The following is a 12,971-nucleotide window of genomic DNA, read 5'->3' as shown; positions in this document are numbered from 1 at the left end:
TTTTCGAACAATGTGGCCTGTATCATAGCTACATGTATGACCTTTGCAGCAAAAAAAAACGCGTGAAAATCTGTTCGGTATTCAGTGAGATATGATTAATTAAGTGTGCTGACAGCTCATTGCACCGGCCAAACAGATTACACTGAGTGGAGTGGATGACCGGTCCAAGATGGCGGCTCCAAATCTCGTCAGCGCTAGTAGGGAGCAGCGGTCGATGCGGCGTCTATGTATATTATGTCTATGCTGTAGAGTAGCCTTCATAGACATAATATACATAGACGCCGCATCGACCGCTACTCCTTACTAGCGCTGACGAGATTTGGAGCCGCCATCTTGGACCGGTCATCCACTCCACTCAGTGTAATCTGTTTGGCCTGTGAGATGAGCTGTCAGCGCACTTAATTAATCATATCTCACTGAATACCGAACAGATTCTCACTCGGTTTTTTTTGCTGCAAAGGTCATACATGTAGCTATGATACAGGACACATGATTTAGCGTATTTTAATATTCATAGTGGGTTTAACAGTAATATAATATTCTGATATATGATATAAAGTGACCTGACGTCCGATATCAAAACTGGGAACATAATCCATGTTTGACAGCATAGACAAAACTAGTTTGATACAAGTTTAATGAGTTAAATATAGTTCACAGTTGACAGAAAAGTTCCATCAACAGCATTATTCACAGAAAGGTTCTATAAACATTTAAGTGAGATCAGTGCCATTCAGACATCTGAGGGGTATTCCAAGTAGGCCTATGTGGTTTAGTGACAAACTTGGGTAAATTGACAGAATAAGTTGTAAACCTTCCAGTAGAAAAGCTGTATACAGGAAACATGGTTGTGTGTATTTTAATATTCATAGTGGGCTTAATAGTAATAGAATATTCTCATATATGATATATTATAAAGTGATGACATCCAATATAAACACTGGGAACATAACTAATCCATGTTTGACAGCATAGACAGAAACTGGTTTGATACAAGTTTTAATGGGTTAAATTGACAGAAAAAATCCATTAACATTTTCAGTTCAGTGCCATCAAAAATAAAGTTTGATGAACAGACATTGGTGTGGCATAAGTAAAGGAAATGGAGTAACTGGGTTCAATATCAACAGCATTTGTTAGACAAGTTCCATAAATATTGTAAAGTGCAAGTTTGTAGGTTTGTTTCTGATCCTTAAAAAACAGACATTGGTTTGGCATAGTAAGTGTAACTTCATCAATTCAAGACAAAAAGGTGACTTGTCACTTGTACAGTGTCAATGGGTTCATCAACAGCATCTGTTATTTACAGTTCACAGAAAGCTTTCAGCCCCAATGAAGAGATTAAATAAATAAGAATTAAGAAACATTTTAGAAACTGCTAAGATCAGCCCCGTTCATTGCAATCAGTAAAGAATTGGGGAGTGTCTTCACAGGCTCAGTGAGACAGAGGTTACTGTCATGCAGTTGGTTCTATGATTTCGATAACTGGTGCATGTAATTTTGTATGTTCCCACCTTGCTAAAATTGCTTGGGTACACTTTGGCTAAGAAAAAAGTGCTTCAGACAGCAGGTGGGCAAATAAGATAGCAGTACATAGTGAAACTGGGTAAACTCCCTAAAAGAGGACCGAGTCAACCAGACGATGGGGAAATGGGACACAGAGTGGTGAATGCAGGTGATGAAGGTGGAGCTCATAAATCAAATATTCAGTCACAGTGTAGCAGATGCCCTCCAATACTGCAATGAAGAGCTGCACCTTCCTCAGTTCCAGGGATGTGAGGAGACTATTCAGTTCATTCACAGTCTCCTTGAGCAAGGCAGTTGTTCTGGGGAGATATAAAATAAATAAATGAATAAAGGAATTTGAGAGGCATCTTATTCTTGTTAGGGTAAATGACATGTGAATAATACAGTGTTGGGCAAGCTACTTAGACATTGTAGTGAGCTAAACTATCAGTTACTCTGCTATGAATAAAACACTACACAATACTACCACCCAGTCAAATGTATTATTAACACAAACACAGCAGTAGGCTAGTTCTCTACATAGGAAGCTACTTTAAATTGTGCCAATTACACATGACAAGAAAAGTGTAGCTTGTGTGGCTAAGCCACTTGATAAATAAAGAAGTTAAGCTATTGAAAAGTTACTTTATTCAGAAAATAGTGAAGCTACCAACACGCTTAGGCTACAAGTAGCAGCTAGCGATTGCCCAATAATATAGGCTACAGTCTGTGCTACTTGTGTAAAATTCGCCAGCCAAATCTAGTATGATTTATTTCTACAATAGCCTTTTTGTGTCAGTTGTAATCTAAGTCAGTGTTATGGAATATGACTTATTAAGTCTCAGTTCATAGCCAGGTGAACACCGAGTAAACAGCCTAGCTAGCTGGCTACGATTCTCATACAGTAATATCAAAGATCCTTGCTCCTTCTCAACTCTCTGGTAATATTCTATTCACAAAATACAACCATTAGTACGGTAATGTTAAATCTTACTTGAGAAAAGTAAATCCCCCGAGCCCTGTTTGCGATGGTTCGTCGATTTGAGCAGGAACATGCTGCACAGTACTGGCATCTTGTGTCTTCTGCTGCAACGCAACGAGGAGTATGACCGGTCCAAGATGGCGGCCGCATTTCTCGTTTCCAGCAGCCAATGCGGCGTCTATGTATATTATGTCTATGGTAGCCTTACCTTTGATGAAGGGATTTCCTTAATGTTAAATAATAATTTGGCCCTTGCTGCTAAAACGATGCACAAATTATTAGCCAATGATTTTGTTAATATTCACTCAGACTTGTGGCATAATAGGTTTCTGCATTAGGTCTACTTTTGGAACAAAATAAGCCCAGAGAGTTTATTGATTTGTAGACCTATTTTATTCTTGTAGGGTAGGCTTTCTTAAGCACTTTTATTTTGGTATTGTCTTACCTCAACATGGCTACAGCTCCATGAAAACAATCAGATATAACTATAAAATCTGTGAAAGATCTATAAAGTCTATAAAAATGTATTTTTATGTTGTATTTGGCTGCTGTGTTTGACTGAAATGTATACTATTTTTTTTTTTCATTTCAATACAGTATATGAAACAAACCTCAGTTTAGATAATCATATTCACACATTTTTTTTCCTAATTGACAACCATGACCATGATAATTGATAATATAAAATTAATGTGCACCATGAGCAAATGATAAAAAATCTTTCAGAATGCTTTCCATTCTTGAACTGCATCGAATTTCATCGAATCGCATCGCATCGAATCGTACTGAATCGTTTTTTTTTTATAAACATGTATCTTTTCTTGTATCGAATCGTGCCCATGTATCTAGATGCGAATCATATCGTCTTTTACATGAGAGATTCACACCCCTACTAAATTCATTGTCCAGGTGTGCCCTTATAAAGGTTAAGCTGAGTTGTGCATGTTTGGAGAATAGTGATCCATGATCACATCCATGATGACTAAGTGATCAATTTTGGGGGAAATTTCTACCATCAAAATACCACCCCCAAAGTGGAGAATAGCTATAGAAATGTATTTGTTTTGGGTGTTTTTCAGACAATGGGACCTGGTGACCTCAAAGTAAATGGTAACACTAAAACAAGGGGCTACATTAAGATTTTTGGAGGAAAAGATCAGTTAATTCACACAGGAATGCTTTACTCAGAGCAAAGAGATTTCTTAGATAATGAAATAATAAACAGAAAAATAGAATGAGAATTCTTTCATCAAAAAGTAATCCTAAAGTAATCAGATTATGTTACATGTTTTTGGTAATCCTGATTACGGAATCTGTGTTTACATCCGTGACGAATGGTGCCGGGACACTGTAGTAGTATGCAAACACTGCTCACCACTGGCAGAGTTTATGATCATAAAGTGCCGTCCTTTTTACCTGCCAAGGGAAATTACTGCGATTCTGCTAGTCGCAGTATACATCCCGCCTACCAACAACAACAGCGATAAGAACGCGGCTCTTAGTGAACTGTACCAGGCTGTCAGTGAACAACAGACGGCACACCCAGACGGTTTCACCATCTTCACTGGAGATTTTAACCATGCTGATCTTAAAACTGTACTTCCAAAGCTACACCAGCATGTTGATTTTCCAACAAGAGGAGATAACATCCTGGACCTGGTCTACACTACACACAAAGGAGCATACAAAGCCACCCCCCTCCCCCACATTGGACTTTCAGACCATATCACTGTTATGCTAATGCCCGCATACAGACAAAGGGTAAAAGCGAACAAACCGGTTCGTAAGCAGGTAAAAGTGTGGCCTGAGGGAGCCTCCGATGCTCTTCAAGATTGCTTTGACACAACAGACTGGGAAATGTTTAAGCAGGCAGCCACTTACAACAACCGGACAGACATAGAGGAGTATACAGACACTGTAACCTCTTACATCACCAAGTGCATCGATGATGTGACCCACACAAAAGACATCATCACTCGGGCTAACTGGAAGCCATGGCTGACAGGGGATGTCCTCAGGCTGCTGAGGGCCAGAGACAAAGCCTACAGAGCTGGGGATGAAGCTGGCATGAGAACAGCGAGAGCCAACCTGTCCCGTGGCATCAAGGAAGCAAAAAAGGAATACACAGACATCTTCACAGACATCTTTAACACTTCCCTGAAGCAAGCCATCGTCCCATCATGTTTCAAAGCTGCCACCATCATACCTGTGCCGAAGAAAACTGCTCCATCCTGCTTCAATGACTACCGCCCTGTGGCACTGACACCCATCATCATGAAGTGCTTTGAGCGGCTTGTCATGTCACATATCAAATCCATTCTCCCCCCCACCCTGGACCCCTTCCAGTTTGCATACCGAGCCAAGCGGTCTACAGAGGATGCAATCTGCTCTGCCCTCCACCCAGCCCTCACCCACCTGGAAAAAAGAGACCCATATGTGAGATTGCTGTTTATAGACTTCAGTTCTGCATTCAACACCATAATACCACAACAACTCATCTGCAAACTTGACAAACTGGCACTCAGTACCTACCTCTGCAACTGGCTACTGGACTTCCTCTGTCAGAGGCCTCAAGTAGTACGTGTTGGCAACAATACCTCAAGCAGCATCACACTGAGCACAGGGGCCCCCCAAGGCTGCGTGCTCAGTCCGCTGCTCTTCACCCTGCTGACGCATGACTGCACTGCAACCTACAGCAACAATCACATAGTGAAATTTGCTGACGACACAACTCTGGTGGGTCTCATCACCAAGGGCGACGAGACTCAATACAGGTTGGAGGTCGACCATCTGACCACGTGGTGCAGGGACAACAACCTCCTGCTGAACGTCAGCAAGACCAAGGAGATTGTTGTTGACTTCCGGAGAGGTCACACCCAACACCTGCCACTGACCATCGACGGTGCTGTGGTGGAGAGAGCGAGCAGCACCAAATTCCTGGGGGTGCACATCAGTGAAGACCTCTCCTGGACCACCAACACTGCATCACTGGCGAAGAGAGCTCAGCGCCGCCTGTACTTCCTGCGGAAACTCAGGCGAGCAAGTGCTCCACCAGCCATCATGACCACATTCTACCGAGGCACCATTGAGAGCATCCTCTCCAGCTGTATCGCTGTGTGGGGCGGAAGCTGCACTGAATACAACAGGAAAGCCCTGCAGCGCATAGTGAACACAGCTGGAAGGATTATTGGTGCTTCACTCCCCTCCCTGAAGGACATTTACACCACCCACCTCACCCGCAAGGCGACCAAAATTGTGAGTGATGCAAGTCACCCCGCTCACAGTCTGTTTGATCTACTGCCCTCTGGGAAGAGGTACAGAAGCCTGCGCTCCCGCACTACCAGACTCACCAACAGCTTCATACACCAAGCTGTAAGGATGCTGAACTCTCTCCCTCCTCTCCCCCCTCCACCCTCAGCTACATAACATCCTGGACATTGGACCCACAATGGCCGCCTGCACTACTCCACTTGCACACTTGTACACTTTACAACTTGTTGTTGTCCTGAAAACACAACACTTCTGCTGCTCTTACATAACTTGCACCACTATGCCACTTTCTTTCTTACTTAGGTCAAACAGAACTACCCGAGCCTTTTATTGGCCTGACTTTGCACTAGTATTTTATTGACTGTCTATGCACAATTTCAACCAAATTTTGCTGCTCTTATTTTTTTCATTATTATATGTGCCCTCTTATTTACTTATTTACTTACTTTTTTGTTTACTTGAATGTTATGTTTGTCTGTGGACTTAAATTGGTAAAATATGTCTTGTCTTCACCGTGGGATAGTGAGAAACGTAATTTCGATCTCTTTGTATGTCTGGAACATGTGAAGAAATTGACAATAAAGCTGACTTTGACTTTGACTTTGACTTTGATTACGTTACTGATTACAAAAATTGCCATGTAATTTCTAGTCAGTAATGGATTACATTTGAAAGTAATCTGACCCAACCCTGACTGTTTGTAGCCAACATTTCAGACTCAGATTTACATTCCTTTGCCTCATCCGAATAATAATAATAATAATAATAATAATAATAATAATAATAACAGTAATAGTAGTAAAGTAATAGTAGGCTAATAGCCTAATTATAATAGGCTAATAAACGATTTATGTATCGACTATGACTTTTCTGTTGCTCAGTCTTTATCAGTTCCTCATCAAATATATTGAAAGAGGCTAAAAGCCCAATAAATGTGCAGCAAAAGTGGGATATAGTGCAACTGTTTCCCCAAAACAATTCCTCCGTAACTGTGTATTTAATCGTTTGATATGTGGATAACTTTCAGTGGACTAAACGGTAAAGATTTTGTTATCACAAGGCTAGCTGGTTCGTTATATGGCGAAGCATATAGCCAACTTTGTTTGCAGCAGTGAAGCTGTTTGTTGTTAACATTGTTGGTAACTGTCAGGGAATTTAACCCCAACATATAGATACAAGAACCACAACACGTAGTATGGCTTTGCCCACAAACTCTGGTACCAAGAGGAGAGCTTGCTAATGTAAGGAAGAATTCCTCACACCATCAGTCTCTGACTCTGCAGCCCAAAAGCTGTGTCTTTTATTGTACAGATGCACACAGAAAATAGGAAGCAAGACATAGCGACTTCATTGTGACATACTCTTATCTCACCCACACACACACGCAGACAGGGTGCAGTTCCTGTCTGTCTGGGTGCACACTTGTACTCTGTTCTTAGAACTCAGCACAACAACATTTAACTTGAACTCTCTGTTCTTAGAACTCAGCACAACCATATTTCTGCTTACACAAATGGTTATACAATGATAATAATAATTTCCTTACAGTAACGTAGGGGAGAGTGGGGTGATTGGTGCCAGTGGGGAAGTTGTGCCACCCCCTATTTCTAGGAAACTATAGAAAAAATTGGCCATGTGACCACACATTTTTGAAGACTCAGCCATTTCAATCATCCTGCAGAGAAGAGAGCCTCATTGCATGAGAGGTAAGCACATTTAAGTTAAAAGAACTGTTTTTTGCCTTTCAAAGTAAAATTTCTATGATCATGTTTTTTTGATTGTTGTGTCAAAACAGTTATAGACAAGTTTGAAACATTTCACACATGTTTTAGTGCTTTGGTAAGCTACATTATGAGTCTACAGCATGATGTTAGCTCAAATCTGATGGATGATGCATTTTTTCCAAAATGGTGGGGTTGGGGTGATTTGTGCCCAAGGGCCTGGGTTAAGTTGTGCCAGTGGCACAACTCACCCCCACTTATAAATAATGTTTTAAACATATTATTTTATTGTAATTGTGCATTTTATTCTTACATTTTATCACTAAAACTATGTGACATTCTTAATTTTAGACCAAAAATAGAAGTATACCATCATGCCACAGAGTTATAAGAGGAAGACAGGCAGGGCATACTGTACGGAGAAGGAGCTGGAAGAACATATAAAGGCACTAGGAGTAATGTTTCATGGTCTAAGTCCCATGAAATGCTGTGAACTTCACACACACACACACTGACCAGGAAGCCTGGGAAGGAGAGGGGGAACATCATCTCTAGGTAGTAGCAGTGGCAGAGTTACATCTACACAACCACATCCAACCACCTAAATCTGCTGTAAACTTCTCTGATCAACAAAACTTTAATCTCATTTCAGGTATGACTTCCCTCCACACAAGATCTACAACATGGATGAAACTAGTGTGACAATGGAAAATTACCTTTAATTGATGTGCTCGTGTGGCACAATAGGCTTGTAGAAAATTGGCCTTTGATGTTGTAAAATAACTTTAAATAAACCTTAAATGAGTAATTGTCTAGCTTTTAAAGCATTACAGTGTCTGAGATCAAAATATACTGTTTTACTTCAATAATCGATGGCACAATTTACCCCAATGCATTCTCTTCAAAGGCACAACTTACCCCGCACCGGGGGCAAGTTGTGCCACAAGACCACTTTTTTTCAGAAAGCTATATCTCTTAAATTCTATATTTCAGATTGAAAGTGATTGTTCCCAGAGATGCACCACATCCTGAAATATGTTCATATTGTAGTTGGAAGCATTACTATCATGGCCTCCCTTTAAAGTCACTTTAAGTAAAAACTGGCACAACTCACCCCACTCTACCCTAAACGTTTCTTCAGTTAGGAGCAGTAGCCTACTGTTTTTGTTTATGTTGCATTCATTTTCATTGGCAAAAGCTAGCCTAATATGCATGAGAACCTATATAGATTTTAGGGAGCTGCAGCTGTTAGCCTCAGCACGGTCATATAACACAGCAGACACTAGCCCAGTGAAGGATCGTGTAAACCCCATCCCTAGAAACCAGTTTCAAACCAAGCTTGCGCTGATATGCATGATCACTGATCAAACTATTTTCTGACAACCATGCAGGTTATCTGAATCTCAAGCTCTTAGCCTAGCATCTTAATGCTGTACAGCACGGTGAATGACAAACGGTGACAAAATGCTGTTTATGAGTTCATAGCCTGGTTATATTTATCAAGGACTAGGCCTATATCACGTTTTACTTAAGGTAGTTCGCTCATTATCTCAGATCAGTGAAGAACTACCAGAGAAAACGTTGGGGAGAAAACTCAAACAAGTTAATGTTAGACTTAGACTAGCTGTGTTACAGTTTCTCGTTGCAAAATTAAAATCTCCATGCGCTTTTGTAGGCTACACGCAGTCTCAAAAACACCATTTACAGCTCTTGAGTCACGTACTAGGTCATTTTTTTTTATAACGATAATTTAGATAGGCCTAGGCTACACTTATGCTATTGCGTTTTCTAAAGAATCTCCCGTCTTGGTTTTGTACAGAAATTAATATTAAGTGACACATAGGCTAAAAGAGAGAAAAAAAGGTCACCTTCCGATATTTAGCAGGCTGGTCTGGAATTTAATTTAATATTGTTGTAATGGTAGGATAACTACACAGTTTAGACAATAATTGTGTTATAAATATTGTATATCAATGCATTTATTGTCTGTCAATTACCCAAAATTGTGGCTCTGTCTCTCATTGAACAGTAACTTATGCATTCTAATCCATTGTCAATCACTTCCGGGAACTTTTTGAAGTTTACATGAACCACGTACGTGACCTTAACGAATTTTGAACACCCATTGTCGCAACTCTACCTTTAAATGGCCCTGGTTTACCCTATAAGCTTGATGCATTTGTGTTCTATTTCTTGTCAATACAGGAATAGAGAATGTCATGGGCTTACTGGGTCCCGGCATGTTCTCAAAACTACTGTCAGTACCATTTATATTGCAGGGACCCTGAGAATATCATGCAATACAGTCATCATATAATTGTCCCCTGCTGCTGCCATCTGTATTTTCCACTGCACATTCCATGCTATATGCCGGCTGAGAAAATGAACTAAGAGGTTGCTGCTTAAGAGATCCTTCTAAACGGGGAGGGGGTGGAGGTGCCCTTCGCTTCTTTGGTGCTAAAGATCTTGGGCTAGTAAAACTCTGCATGGCTACTGGTAGCAGTCTCTCCATTCTTGCAGGGAACATCATGTTTGTTCAAACATCATGTTGTTTATGTTTCTCCAAGGTCTGCATTTCAGTGGAGGCTAGCGGGTGGTTACCAGAGGGCCCCACAGCAGGGGGGGTTGGGCATATCTCTATCTACAGGGGTGTTTATGCATCACTAATTAACCAGCACACGCAGGAGTGTGTTCAAATGGGCTTTAATATGTCTGGATAGAACTTTGTATATCTTTAAGATTCACTGTTGATATAGCTATAGAAAGTATGTATTTGAGTCCCTATTCAAATCAATATGCTTAAGTCTCAAACTGGGATTTTTTGGGGAATGTGCGCAGTGAGAGTGGGAGGGAAATCAGGCTAGTGCTGACATGCTGGTCCTCTGTTCTGACCACCATTTCTCCTTGATAGCATTGGCAGTGTGAAAAACACTTACTGTAATATTGTATATTCTGAGAAACTAATATCTAAACAATGTGCTTTGCTGTTCATATTGATAGACAGACACTACAAATTACATGTTTGCCAGGTTTTTAACACAACAAACCTACACCTACGCTTACTCCCATTTCTCCTCTCCTCCTTATCCCAACTTCTCCAAGCTCCGACTCCCGAGAGAAACCCCACACACCAACGGGGAGGGAGCTGAAGGGCTGCAGAGAACCTAGAAAAAGGCTGGAGTGCCTGGAGTGGGGGGGGAGGGGGGGGGGGGGGTCTTACTGTGATCAAAGAGCAAAGGTTTATCATGCAGCGGAGAAGAGGGAGAAGCCCAGATCAAAGCCTGAATGGCTCATTAATAAAACCAATGTTGGCGTGTTTGTAAGGGCAAGTAAAGGGAGGGGAGGAAACGAATCCGCACCACCACCATACTTGGGGGAGAAAAAAAATCAAAATAATATTTTGTTAGGTAACGTGCCATTATGTACAAAAAGTGCCAGTATGCACAACTGTAAGCCTACCTACATGCTCCTCACATTGTGTGAAGCAGAAACAACAAACCAGGTCTTTTTGAGGCCAGAGGACTTGGTCATGAGACACATCCTGCTTGTTTTGATAACACTGAAAGGATATCAGCTGAGAAATCAATCAGCCAACAACAAGGTTTTGAAAGAGGCAAGGGGATCAATACTTTTTTTGTTGTTGTTGTTTCTACAGACTCAAGGTCCAGATAAAAAGTACACGTACATATTACAAAACGGGTATACAAAACACAGAAACATAAATACATACAGACATACTGACCACATAAATGGAAACATACAAAACATACATACATACATAGAGACATGCAAGTACCGTAGCTATGCACAATAATTAAAACAGATACAGATGCATGTTCAGTGTTTCCAGAGTTGGGAGGTATAATTGTTATCACTAGTGCAGGGTTGGATAAGGCAGTTCATTATTTGACTCCTGTACCTCACTATTTTAGACTTCATCAACAGGCAGACTCTGACATTCAGCAATTGATTACTTTCCATAACTGGACACGACATTCCAGGGATGAAAACCAGCACCAGCCAAAGTTAGTTTTCAGACATAAAATAATGATCTACTCTAAGAGTACCTAGTTCATTTTACCATTTAGTTGTCAGTGGCTGGTAGATGTTATTGAATTCTACCTTTTTGGAGCAGAACCCGTGGAGCATGGCATGGTATAAGTGGGCCATGGCAAACCACAGTATGGGGCATGTTAGAGGACAAGAGGTAGTGCTGCTGCCTAGAAACGTCTGGCACAGGTTATGCCCAAATCATGCCAGTCTGTTACTTTGGATAAAACCTTTTCTTTCGGTAAGGTGCTCAGAATCTGAACTGACGAAACTGTGGAACAAATTCATAAAAAAAGATGTTTACACGACATATTGTGAAAGAAACTATAGATGTAGTTATTTATGAGAGCAATGAAATACTATGGGGTCAATGGGACAGCCATGTTGTGATGATGACTGTTACTGCAGGGCCTCATGTTGATGTGGCAGAACATTCATGAGAATCTATGGACACTGTAATACTGCCATCTGCTGGAGTCAAACACCACATGCAACGAGCTGGGGGATATGTCATTGTTTGCTTTTATCAAACAGGTTGGAAACTTGGTCATCATGAAGTTAAACTGTTAAAATGGAAGCAATGCATGAGTGGTGGGGTCTCATTGTCTCAAACACCCATTTCTTACATCTTATTTCACCCACCTAACACACATACACAGTCGTGACTTACACACACACACACACACCAGACAGCTTCCTGCCGCACCACTAACGCCTAGACGCCCTTCCTTCCTGACTCCCAAGTGAAAAAGGAGCATGACGACTCTTAAGCAAACCCTTTATTCTCCACTGATCACATCGGGGACATGCTGTTCTCTCAGTGCCCAGTGGACTAATAAACACTCCACTTCAAAAAAAGACAACATAATCATTAACGTTATGCTCAAGGTTTGTTATTGACACAAAGCTTGTCTCTCAGACTCTATGTAAAACATTCTTCATGCATTAGTTGATACTTTGCAGATATATGGTTTAAAACAGCAGTTTTGCTACCAACAATGAATGGTTATAAATGCACAAACCACAAATTCATGAATGCCTTGCTGGTTAGTTGGTCAAAAGATATGCTTCAGAAAGTTGCACACTGTCTGTTAAAAAAGATAATTGTTTTAACAATGATACCGATCCACCAGTGGATATATGTTTAAGTCTCTACTGCTGTACATGTAAAACTATTAAGTGGCTGTTGACCAGACATTTACACTATAATGTAGTGACTATTAATGCCCATAACATAACTATGGTACCACACCATACCATAGCCATATACCTACCAAAACATCTAGTGACTTGAAACAGTTGGGGCCAGTTTACCCAACATGGATTAAGTCAAGACTATGAGAGAAATTTAATGAAGATCTACATAGATGGTCTAGGACAAGGCTTAACTCATGTCTGGGGAAAGTAGTGTTCAGTGTGTTGTCATACAAAGCCAAACATAA

At 40.8% G+C, this 12,971-nt stretch overlaps 1 long non-coding RNA gene across 1 annotated transcript; it reads left to right on the top strand.

Moving 5' to 3' along the window:
* Positions 1–7,238: 7,238 nt before the first annotated feature.
* LOC121711712 lies at positions 7,239–8,287 on the top strand. Its single transcript, XR_006032412.1, has 2 exons — positions 7,239–8,034; positions 8,132–8,287. It is a non-coding gene; the product is annotated as an uncharacterized LOC121711712 (long non-coding RNA).
* Positions 8,288–12,971: the final 4,684 nt, after the last annotated feature.

The sequence above is a fragment of the Alosa sapidissima genome, chromosome 6 (genome assembly GCF_018492685.1).
Source record: "Alosa sapidissima isolate fAloSap1 chromosome 6, fAloSap1.pri, whole genome shotgun sequence".
Classification (NCBI taxonomy): Eukaryota; Metazoa; Chordata; class Actinopteri; order Clupeiformes; family Clupeidae; genus Alosa; species Alosa sapidissima.
Note: the sequence above shows the minus strand (reverse complement) of the source record. Positions and strands in the feature narration are given on the sequence as shown.